Source organism: Panicum virgatum, chromosome 1K (assembly GCF_016808335.1).
Source record: "Panicum virgatum strain AP13 chromosome 1K, P.virgatum_v5, whole genome shotgun sequence".
In the NCBI taxonomy this organism is placed as follows: Eukaryota; Viridiplantae; Streptophyta; class Magnoliopsida; order Poales; family Poaceae; genus Panicum; species Panicum virgatum.
The window spans coordinates 20,036,623-20,048,371 of NC_053136.1; the positions used below are offsets into that span (position 1 = coordinate 20,036,623).

General features: G+C 41.3%; 1 long non-coding RNA gene across 1 annotated transcript; it reads left to right on the forward strand.

Moving 5' to 3' along the window:
* The first annotated feature begins 6,758 nt into the window (after nt 1-6,758).
* On the forward strand, nt 6,759-8,869 carry LOC120698940. The gene is made up of 3 exons (XR_005685115.1): nt 6,759-7,690; nt 7,941-8,103; nt 8,475-8,869. It is a non-coding gene; the product is annotated as an uncharacterized LOC120698940 (long non-coding RNA).
* The last annotated feature ends 2,880 nt before the right edge of the window (nt 8,870-11,749 follow it).

Below are 11,749 nucleotides of genomic sequence, written 5' to 3' on the forward strand. Positions count from 1 at the left end.
CATCCTATTCTTTTGATATCTTTCTTGGTTTCACTACGTTGGTTCCTTGTCTATAAATGTGTATGAGGTTTGCCTTTCCATCAATCAATCTATTATCTTGTGGCCATACATGCTTTCATTTATTAACTCAAACCAATATTGAATACATGTGATTCTTTTATAATTTACATTGCTTCTAAGCTGGATAATTGCTTTCTTTGTACGTTGAACTCATGATGGCATCAAATTTGCGGTTGTGGCTCTTAAGCTGAGGAGCTAAACAAGTTCTATGATATACCACGCTCAAAGTTCTAAACAAGTTCTATGATGTACCACATTCAAAGTTCTGGACAAGTTCTATGATGTACCACGCTCAAAGTTCTGAAGATTAAAATTCTGCAGTAAAATATATGTATGAGTATGTGGCCAGTAGCTCGAGTCTTTTAGGATGTAAGAACTAAAGAATGTTTGTAGGAGTCCATTTACATAGTGATTGCTACAGTATCGACAAACAGGTTAATTTTTTTAGTAGTCGTTTCTTGTAATGAAATCATTCTTTAAATACATTTTTCTATGATACCACACTTGCCTTTGGCAGGTGCATCTCCACTATCTGTATAATTATCTTTTTAATTACCAACACATGCTTCATACTACTTTATACATGCCATTTACCTATTTTCATAATTATATATACTTTTTTTATATTTCGAATATTTTGTCTATTTTCACCGCAACTTGAGACATCGCTGCTTGTTTTTGTCATATATAGTTTCTAAAAATACTTGTTGCAACTAAAATTTAGTGTGGGTATTTTTTTTGCAATGTTGTTCTTTAAACACGTGCCTGTCGCATGTGCACCCTACTAGTCTACAATAAAAAACGATACTTTCAGTTCCATACCATATTTATACAATGAGTCATTGGTGACTTGTTTCCTGGAACATATTATAGTAACTAGTTTCTTGGAACACATTATAGTAACTGGTTTCCTGCAACAGTTCGCCACCAAATTGTGGTAACTGTGGATCCTAATTTTCATCTTCCAATTGAATTACCAGAAATATTTTTGGTAAATTTATATTTTTCTTATAGTAATTTGTTTTTCGTAACTATTTCAACTTGACGAATTGTGAGAAATTTCAATCCTAATTCACTCTGTTCGGCTGGTTGATCGGCCAACCAGCCATGAGTGTTTTTCTCTGATACCAAATCAGCACCAGCCACTAGTCCACCAGCTAGCTAGCAGTACTCCCTCTGTCCAACTATCCAAGGCCCATTTGTTCATGACTCAAAGACCAAGGAACAATTAACATGAAGAAAAAAAATACAATTACTTCATCCTCGTTTAACGCGTACAATTTAGCCTCTTAATTATGATATTTGGCCAGAAAAAAATCATGGTGCCACAATGGATCCAGGGACCGAGTTACTCTGTCGCAGTTCACGAAGCGACGCGTGCCATGACTCCTAGAGAAACTAGAATAGCCCTTGCATACTTGGATTTTTCATATTTCCTAATGGGTTTTGGATAGTTGGATGAAGGGAGTATTTTTTTTCTCTCACAACAAATCAGCACCAGCCACAACCTTAGAGTAATTATCAACTCAATATAGAAAATATTATACAGTAATTTTATCCTATTATTTACCATAGTGTGTTAGCACTAGTTTTATATGCATGCGCACTTTTGGTCTAGCTTGTATTATGGTAACACTTGCACGTTCCTGATAAAAAGAAAAATATGCAAGTACGCATGCACAATCTGTGCTCCGAAAAACGAAATTACTGGGTTGTAACTTGGAGGGACGGAGAGTCCGGGACCCTTGATGGCATTGATTACCGTAATGGCTCATTTGCTTGGTGCGCTCGCGTACACGCCCGTAGGTGTGGGCCTGATGCTGGCATGGTGGCCAATCCTATTGCGCCGGCTGACCTGGCTACAAAATAACTATTCTATGACCGGCTACAGAGTATACTCTCTCTACACACGCAGTATTCTACGTGAAAATATGGGATAAGAAACCATCACAATGAACAAATTCTAATTTTATGTAGTATTCTGATGTACTACAGTAGAAAGCGTTCAAAATAGTATATGTAGGGTCCGTTTCACGGTTCGCTCCTACTTTTCACATCTAAAAGAATATATTTTTCACATTTAGAAATCAATTTTAGGAGTGGACCACAATATGACCCGCTCTTAGAAATCGATTTCTAGGAGGATCACAACATGACCCACATCCTAAAAATCAATTTATAAAATCAGACTAATATAATATCATAATAAATAGAAAACAAAAAATAAAAAATCATCTATATACAAGGAGGCTCCATGGCTGCAGCACATATTCACTTATTATACATGCCGAGGTCAAGAGGGGTGCCATCGGTGGTCATGTGCTCATGATGTAGCACCAAAAATCAATTTAAAAATCAGAATAATATCACAAATAGAAAATATAAAATATAGAATTTCATGTATAAATGTATATAGGAGGCTCCGATCCATGGCTGCGCCACATATTCACTTATTATACATTCTGAGGTCAAGAAGGGTGCTATCAATGATCATGTACTCATGTAGCACTAGAAAAGCAGGCACGGTCAAATTCGAGTACCAGGTCTTTGCTTTAAAAAATGTTAAGCACGTTGGGTTGAATTTTCGAAAAGTTTACTCCATTGGTGACTTATGTGCCATAAGAATTAGTAATGACCTCTTCTGGTCATCTACGTGTTGATTACGTTGCCATAAGAATTAGAAGAATGCCAGAGTCTTTGGAAGAGCTGGCCAATTACAAGACGTGACTTGTATGTTGAGATAAAAAGATAGTGACGTTCTTGTTTTTGGGAGAAAGTGAATGAAAGTGACAGACTTTTTCCGATGAACAAATATGAAATCTCTACTACTAAAAAGAAACTAAGAGTTTTTTTCGTTGTCATCCCACCCCTTGGTACCGCCCCCTCCGCTCCCGCTTTCCATCGTCCGCCGTACATCACCCCGCTGTGGCAGAACCACCTGAATTATCCCGGCTCAAGTGCGCAGGCCATCACCATAAAGGCAACCCCAGCTCAAACGCACTTCAAACGGAACAATTCTTGGTCTGTCGGGTAACGTCCCGATACAACCACCGGTTTTCGGATCGAACAAGTATACCCCGCACGAAGGCGAGTCCAGAGATATTACAACCACAATTTTACAACACAGGCAAAGTAGAGATTACAAACCAGTTCAAACCATTATTACAAAACCAACTTTAGTAAAACAGTTATACAAGCCTTAAGTGTAAAACTTCAGAGTTTAAACAGCGGAAGATAAAACACGACGGCTACAACACGTCGCAAAAGTATACCAGGCTAGCCCAAGCATGGTATCACTCGTCATGGTCATTGCCGACCGAAGACGTATCCCACTCTACGGACCAGCCAGGAGGCAAAGAGCAGGGCCAAGTCAAACTAGCGACCTGGTCCTCAAGACTCATACCTGAAAAAGGGTTTCAACAGCAAGGCTGAGTATTCTAATACTCAGCAAGACTTAATCGTCAACGGGTATACTAAACCCACTTTAGCTAGACTATGCAGGGTTTGAGAGGCTCTGGTTTTCTTTTGCTGAAGAGCAATAAAGAGTAGGTCCTTACTTTCAAATTTTAGCTTTCCAGATTCTAGTTGATTAACCATTATATGTAAGCAACTACTAATCAACCATGGTAGATCTTTAAGCAAGCAACAAAATTAATCATAGTAATGTTGCTCTTATTACTCTGTGTGGCAAAGAGATCAAGCAGTCCCAAACTGTGGGAAGCAGGCGATTCGAATCGAATTTCTTAACCTGGCCAGGCAAACCTAACACACACGTTTGGAACACCGTCGGGTCATTCCCAAACAACCGTTTACCTTTCTTTTCGGCTTGTGGATAGGGTCACTCTCCCCGACAATAGGGCACCAACTTCCTCCCTGCAGCCGCGGTGTTGCGCAACATAAACATAAATAAAACCTATCTCTAAGAGAGAGTGAAAGGTATATCCACTCCCCGGTCCAATCGGTTACTAGGCTTACCGCATACCATATTTACGGCATGTGGCTAGTACGTTAGCAAGTTCATCAACACAGACGGGGTCTCACCAAAGGTCATGATATCGAACACGACCCCGTCCATCATCCTTATATTGATAACAGAAAGTAAACAAACAATTCCTATAAAGCTCGCAAGTGACAGGCAATCACTCGACTTTTACCGGTCCTATAAGCTTAGCAAGTAGTCGAACTCATGTCTAGTGTTCAGTACATAGGTTCCTAGGATCATGCATCTAGGGTTTCAATTCAAATCCTAAGAACTGTAAATGCACAAGTAAATAATAACAGTAAATGATAATAATTTGAAATATAGGTTATCTCCGGGGCTTGTCTTCTCGGTGGTCGCTAACTATTTCAGCTCTAGGCTCTTCCAAACTTTGGTCTGGGGCTTCAGTTAGTACGGCGGTGTTCGCTTGAGCTTCGAGATCACCTCCTTTGGAATCCGGGATCAGCTCGTACGTCCCGTCCGACAAAACAGTCGTATCTATATGTAATGCAAGAACAGTATTATCAACACACATGTGCAATCGTTTATAGAGTAGTTAAATAACAATTCTAACTACACAAGGCATCATGATCAACAGCACAAGAAAGCTATATTAACATCATAAACAAGTGGGAGTGGTTTCCTATAGCAAGCAAACTATGGTTTGCTAACAAATTAGTCACTCTGTGCACATTCAGTAATAAAATCAGCAAAAATTACTTTGAACAGAAGGTAAACAGAACAACCTATCCTGCAATTTTCATGCTAAAACATGTAGCCAATTATTGATAACAAATCAACCATTCAGACCACACCTAGAAAAATATTGAATTACACAGGTTAAACTAAAGCAAAAAGGAAGCTCAAAATTTAACATAAGACCTACACAGGGATGAGTTAGCTACTGTGAATTTTTCCTGATTTTATCTACACAGAATTAATTCTGAGAAAATAAACAAAACAGACATAAGATTAGCAAGATTCATTTTTAGCTCCTGTTCTATTCAGGAACTGGGGCTCAAACTTCATGTACAAGCTAAACTATCCAAAAAGATCACTCAAAAATATTTTCATGATTTATCATCAGATTAACTATTTATCATAATTAAAGTCTACTAAACAAGGATTAAATCAAATAAATATCTACACATGAGAACTGACCACAAATTTTTTATAAAAACACTAGTGTCACATGAACAAACCACCATAAAAATTTCACTACAAGACATGGCTTCAATCATTAGTTAAGAAAAAGATAAAACAACTAGTATTTATTTACCTAGTGACAAAAAACCATTTATACAGCAAAAACTTGCAACAAACACCTAGCTTATTATGATTCTTCTGCAAAGATCTACTCTCAAGAATTCCAGAACAACTAGATTTGCTAATTTACGAATTTTCTACGAATTTCTATTGAATTTCAAAGTTCACTGCAAAAATTACAAAGAAGCCCTTGCTGCTACTATTCATCTGAGTCACAGCCTATTCAAATAACACCCCGGGTTTCTTTGAATTCTAGCATGGAGGTCCTTGCCAAGGTCAGAACAGGGGAGCGAGGGTTTGACCGCCAAATCCGGCGTCTAGGCTCACCGGCGGCGAGGGATAGGTTGGGGAAAACGGAGTAGAGGCCGAGGCGATTCTCTGGATGCTCTTGGGTCGCGAAATGAGGGCTGGAGGAGGTCGGTCCACGGCGAGCGGCGGCCGTTGGAGCTCGGAGCACGGCGGCGGGGTGGTTCCCGTGGGGTTTGGGTGAGGCGAAGGGGCTGGGAAGCTACGCTAGGACGAGGTGGAGCGGATGGTGGGGTTGGCGTGGGTGGAGCGGGTCTGTGGTGGTGGGTCGACGGCGGGGGTGAGCTCGTCGGAGTTCAAGCGGGGCGGCGGCGGCGTTCTGAGATGTGGGAGCACGGAAAAGGCGAAAGGAGGAGAGGAATAGCTTGCGGGGTAGAAGTAGTGCTCGTGCGTGCGAGAGATGAGGCCCTGGGGTGCTGCAGCGGGCCCTCCACGGCGGCGGCGAGGTGGCGACCGCGAGGCGGTTCTGGGCGGCGTGGCGAAGGGAGGGGGCACCAGCGCGCAGCAACGGGCGGTGGAGGAGCATCAGTGCGACGCGTGGGCGCCAGCGCGAGTCGAGACGTGGCCGGGCGGGCTCTCCACGGCGCCGGCAACACTGCACAGCGGCGGCGAGAGACAGAGCAGAGGAAACAGGCTGGAGGAAGGGGATAAGGACCTAAACACAATTTCTGAAAATTCCAGGGACCAAACTGTAAAGCAGAGATAACTTTTAAAATAGGGCTCAAATGAAAAAGTGCCCAACATGAAAGTTGTTCAACTTTTCAAGATCTACAACTTTGATGTTGTGCAAAAATTTATTTGATTAAAGATTCAAGAGCTAATTTTGAAAACATAAGAGGGATTTTGAATTCTAGGAATTTTGTCTTTTTCAATGTAATTTCACTTCAAACTTAGCCTGATTTGCAATTTTTCCTGCCATGTAATGATTACACTACATTTTGCAAAAACACCCTCCACAAAAGCTATAATTACACACCCTATTCAAATAAACTACAAAAAGGACCTTACATAAAATCATAATTACGCATATAACCTTTATATTTAAAAAAAATTATTTTTCAAACAATTCAAACACATGATACATACAATAGATACATAACTACTATGCAGACACATAGGGTGTCACACCCGCCCACCCAATCAACCCCCAACCGGAAATCTCGCCCCCCTCCCCCTTTCTCTGTCTGCCAATTTTTGCGCCGCCAAAAACACCGCTCGCCGTCCTCACGACGCCCGCCCTCTCCCACCACCGCGCCTCCCTCCCCGTCCACACCGACGGGCGACGGCTACTCCCCTTTTCTCCCCTCTTTTTTTGCCGCCTCCCCACTCCCGGTTCGCCTCCATATTCTGGCTGCGCGGCCGCCCCTCTGTTCCCCATCCTCCGCCTCAGCCGCCAACCCTCCGCTCCCCATCCTCGGCGGTCCGAGCAGCTCACCAAGGGCCGTGGGCTCCCGTGATGCTCCCGATGCGGAGCCCCTGCTCCCCGCCGCCGCCGCCGCCGCGGATGCGCATGCCGCTACTTTGGAGCCGTGGAGAAGCGTGAGCCATCACCAATCGCCTCGGAGGAAGCATGTGCTCTATGGACTGCCTCTCCTTCGCTCAAGTGCTCAAGTGCATCTGCCCATCGAGGCCGCCTGGCCTCTGCGGAGGACCTCGTCATCGTCGGCCGCCGCCGCGGAAGATGCCTCCTGCACGCAGGCCCCCGCTGGGATCGAGCGGCGACGGCCACAGCTGCAAGTAAGCACGTAAGCCTCTTTCACTTTGTTCAACTAATTAGCTTCTGTGCACGCGGCCACGATCCAGTTCCATGGAGCGCGGCGCCATCCATCAGGCTGGCATCGCGGACACTACTCAGTGATGCTGCGTCTCCGCCACAAGAAGCTGATCAAGGTGTAGCTCTTCTTATACCTTACTGATCTTTGAATTAAATCCACCTGTCTTGATTCGTTTTTGTTTTGGGTTTGTACTGTGCGCCGCCTAGCGTCTCCGTCAAAGGCAAAGAATGATGTTAGTGCAAGTCGTACTCCGTACTCTTAGTGCGCAGCAACAATGACGTGTGTCTGACATATAATCGATCAGGTAATGCCTTCTTATAGCAAGGGAACTTATATTAGCCGTTGTTGATGTGGGCCGTTGGTTAATGAAGCACACACGCCCACCTTCATCTTAAAAAAAATGTTATTTACAGGAGAAAGTAGTTTATGCTTATCAAGGCAAATTATAGTTGCCACTGTTCATGTGGGCAGTTAATTCAGGAAGCACCCATGGCAAAAATTGTATTACACAAATCCAGATTAAATAACCAGCAATTTGTTGGTTTTCTTTGCAGAAGTTAAGGCAATACCAGGGGAAACACCTCTCTCCTCAATGCATGCCTCCATTCGATGTTTCAATTAACTGTTATTTGATCAAATTGGAAGAATTGGATTAGAGTAGGCATATAGGAGGTTGATCAGCTATCAAGGAATGCCTTATCTGATCCATCATTCAAGGTATCCTGCTTGTGGTTCTAAATTTTAGTAGACAAAATGCAGATGGAACTTCTATTAAACAGCTAGGGTAGCAACTACTGGGATGTATGGTGCTTAGCAAAAAAACACAAAATTGCTGTTGTTGATGCTTATTAAATATCAAATAGAAGTCATTGCCACCGTTGATGCTTAGTTCTTATTAAATAGTTGCAATCGGAATTCTCTGTGGAGCCCAAACTGATGAAATGGGAGTATCAGCATTCAACCATGAATATTAACTAGCACAAGACAAAGGGACATCCCTTGGTTTGATATCATCAATGGGAAAACTCTATCATGTGCTGTAAATAAACGCCGAGCTGTTTCTAAATGTTTTGTTTATCTTGTTTCAGGAACCAAGTAACACGGTGGCAATAAGTTGGATAAAGAAGCAAAACCAACTGACCAGTTGGAAATTGCGTGCTATCGTCGCCAATGCATCAGGGTGAAAATTAAACTGCTGGTTTGCATTGTCTTAAGACGGCGTAGTACACAAGATGTGGAATTGTCACAATTAAACTGCTGGTTTGCATTGTCTTAAGATGGCGTAGTACACAAGATGTAGAATTGTCGGTGTTGTGACAGTAGTTGTAGCCAAGCTTTGCAGCAGCCAAGACCTACAGTTCTGTGCAGAGCTACGCTTGGTTGGACTAACCTGCAATCTGGTTTCACAAACTTACTCTTATTTGCTTAAATCATGTAATTGTGCTGCCATGCGTTTAGAAAGTTTGATGCGAAGTTCTAGAGCTGTTCAGGTGTGCGGTTGTCGTGCTGAAGCTATAATCATGCTACTTCATTTTAAAAGTTTTCAAAAAAAATTGTTATTTTCTAATATCTACATGTTGGTTTATTTGATGCCCATTGCAATGCTCAAAATAGGATGTTGTTAATATATTTTTGTACTCAATATATGTATTGCGTTGGATATCTTTAGTTGCCCGTTGCAACGCACGGGCACAAACCTAGTATATACAAAGCCATTAGGCAGTTGCTTGATGACCGAAAGGGCCAATTGCCCAAAGGGGGTCGGTTGGCCCCAAAAGGTGTCTACCTATGCCTACTGTATAACTGTCATTAGCAATTGCTAATGATGTGATTAACTACAATTGATCACTAACAATTATTCATAATTAATCTTAATACTCCCCGTTGATCAACTGACTTCTTGTAGGCGCTGCCATTTGTTCATCAGATATTGTCTTCAAGGTTTGGAAAAAGCCTGTGGGAAAAAACAAAAATATATTGATATACCAGGCAAAATTCCTTAAAACTCAATTGGAAAAATAAGGAGAAACACCATAATATATATGTAAACCTAATGTTAATAGACCCTTTAGGTGTACTTAAAGATACAGTCTAAAAACAATTTGATCACAGATCAATATGTCATAAATATTATCTTCGAAAAACCTTAGCGAAGAAAAATAGATAATACGACTTGTACCATGTGTTAACGTTATCTCATTAAAAATTTTATGTGATAAAACTCTAAAAGAGTAAAACTCATTTTAAGAAAAGAGTGTAATGTGCTGTTTATGCAGGTTATATTTTGTGAGATTCCCCCTCTAATTCTTGCAAGTCCCTAAGTCTCCTCATACCAATGCCTTCAACGCATTTACGGAATGTAGAGTATGATAGAGATTTTGTGAATAAATCTGCTAGATTATCACATGACTTCGTTTGTAAGATTTCAATTTCTCCATTCTTTTGGAGTTCATGGGGATATAATAACTTGGGAATAATATGCTTAGTCATATTACTCTTAATATAACCCGATTCCATCTGAGTAACACATGCTGAATTATTCTCAAAGATAATTGTTGGTGTCTCAATCACACTAATACCACATGATTGTATTATGTAGTTTATCATTCTGTGTAGCTTTATTTCAGAATGATTGGTGGAAGTGGACACTAATGTCTGCTTTGTAGACTTCCAAGAGAATGTTGTTCCTCCTTGCAAGAATACAAAGACTATCTATGATCTGCCATTGTGGAGATCTGATAGGTAACCAACATCTGTATTGTTACAAAATTGATGGCAAATAGACGATGCAAAACAATAGATCAATCATAGAGGACACAAGGTAAACCCTCCCAATGCAGAAGGGAAAAAACCACGAGCGCCAGCCAGCAAATCTTCACTATATCGAGTGTGGTTCTCTCTTACCCCAAACGACGGCTTACAAGAAGAACATACAAAGGAGTAAACCTTAATCCATACCTCTGGTGACGGGCTTCCACTACGTTCCGTCCAAAGTCGTCATTTATACGTGTATGAATGAATTTCGATCATAACTCAACATGTATGTCTTAATAAATTTGGATCTCGATTCCTACTATAGGATAATCCAATATCTCTAGTGCCATTGAAGTATCTCAATACCATTTTTACTCCTACCCAATGACGTTTGGTAGGTGTAGCACTATAAAGTTTTAAAACTCATCAAACTCAATAATTTAGATATAAAGTTTGTTTTCCTTACGTTGTCTATAACTTGGATATAAGGTTTAAAATTTTAATTAAGAAATGGTAACGAATATTTGGCCCAATAAATGGTCTTGAACGAAATATTGTCAAGTAAAATTTTTAAAATTTTAGATCTCATTGAGCTCTATGGCTTTCAAATAAAATTCACCTTTCTTTGTCTTCATATATCTTTATTTGTGTTGACAGTCGCTTAAGCCATCCACGACTACACATTTTTTAGAAAACCACCTTAATTTTTTATTTTAACCTTTTTTATTAATATTTTAAAATTAAACGGTCCCAAAATATTATGGTGCAACCCTTTTGGTCACGCCATGTCGAATGACGCGACAGTTCCAGCTTTCGTAGGGCAGCTCCTTGGCTATTCATGACGATCTGACCTCCTAGATTCCTTGAAGCAATGAAAGAGGATAAGGAATTCAGGACTGTGAAAAATCAGTACTCGGATGTACTATGTGATTGCCATTTTGTGTTGGCATGCTTCCTTAGTCAAGCGTACCAGTTAAAACATGGAACAATTATTGTGGCATTGTACCGCGCCAGTTAATATCTCTCAAGGTTACTTTGTTGGGTTCCCAGGGCAACCAATTGTACCGCCGTAGGAGGACTGGACGCACATGGGATCGCCAGCGTCGCACCCCCGCTGCAGCCAGTGGAGGCCGCGGGCCTCCCTGAAAGTGCATCTAGACCCCTAATTGATTTTGGTGATTTTTGACATTCACAATTTGGAATATGATGTTTTGAAAAAGACGTGTGCAGGAATAAAATGCAAGAATCAAGAAGAAGACAAAAGGAAGGTCCCCAAATTGAAATTGTTTTATGGTGGATTCCATGAGAGATTTAATTCTAATTTTCGGTTTGAAATTGAGTATAGGACCACCGTACTATCATGAGGGACGTATTTGATTGATCTAGGTTATCAAAGTGCTTCATATGAGATGACTTTCATGCTTGAGAGACATTTTTTACACTCACAAAACACTTGTGTACTTCACTGTCTGAACAGAGTCGGATGATCCGGCCTTAGGGCGGATGATCTGGCCATTCCAGCCGGTTTGTCTCTGGGCAAGGCCGGATGATCCGGCCCTACGCCGTATGATCCGGCCCTGGAAGTATACGAGTGCCTGGTAGCCTCTGA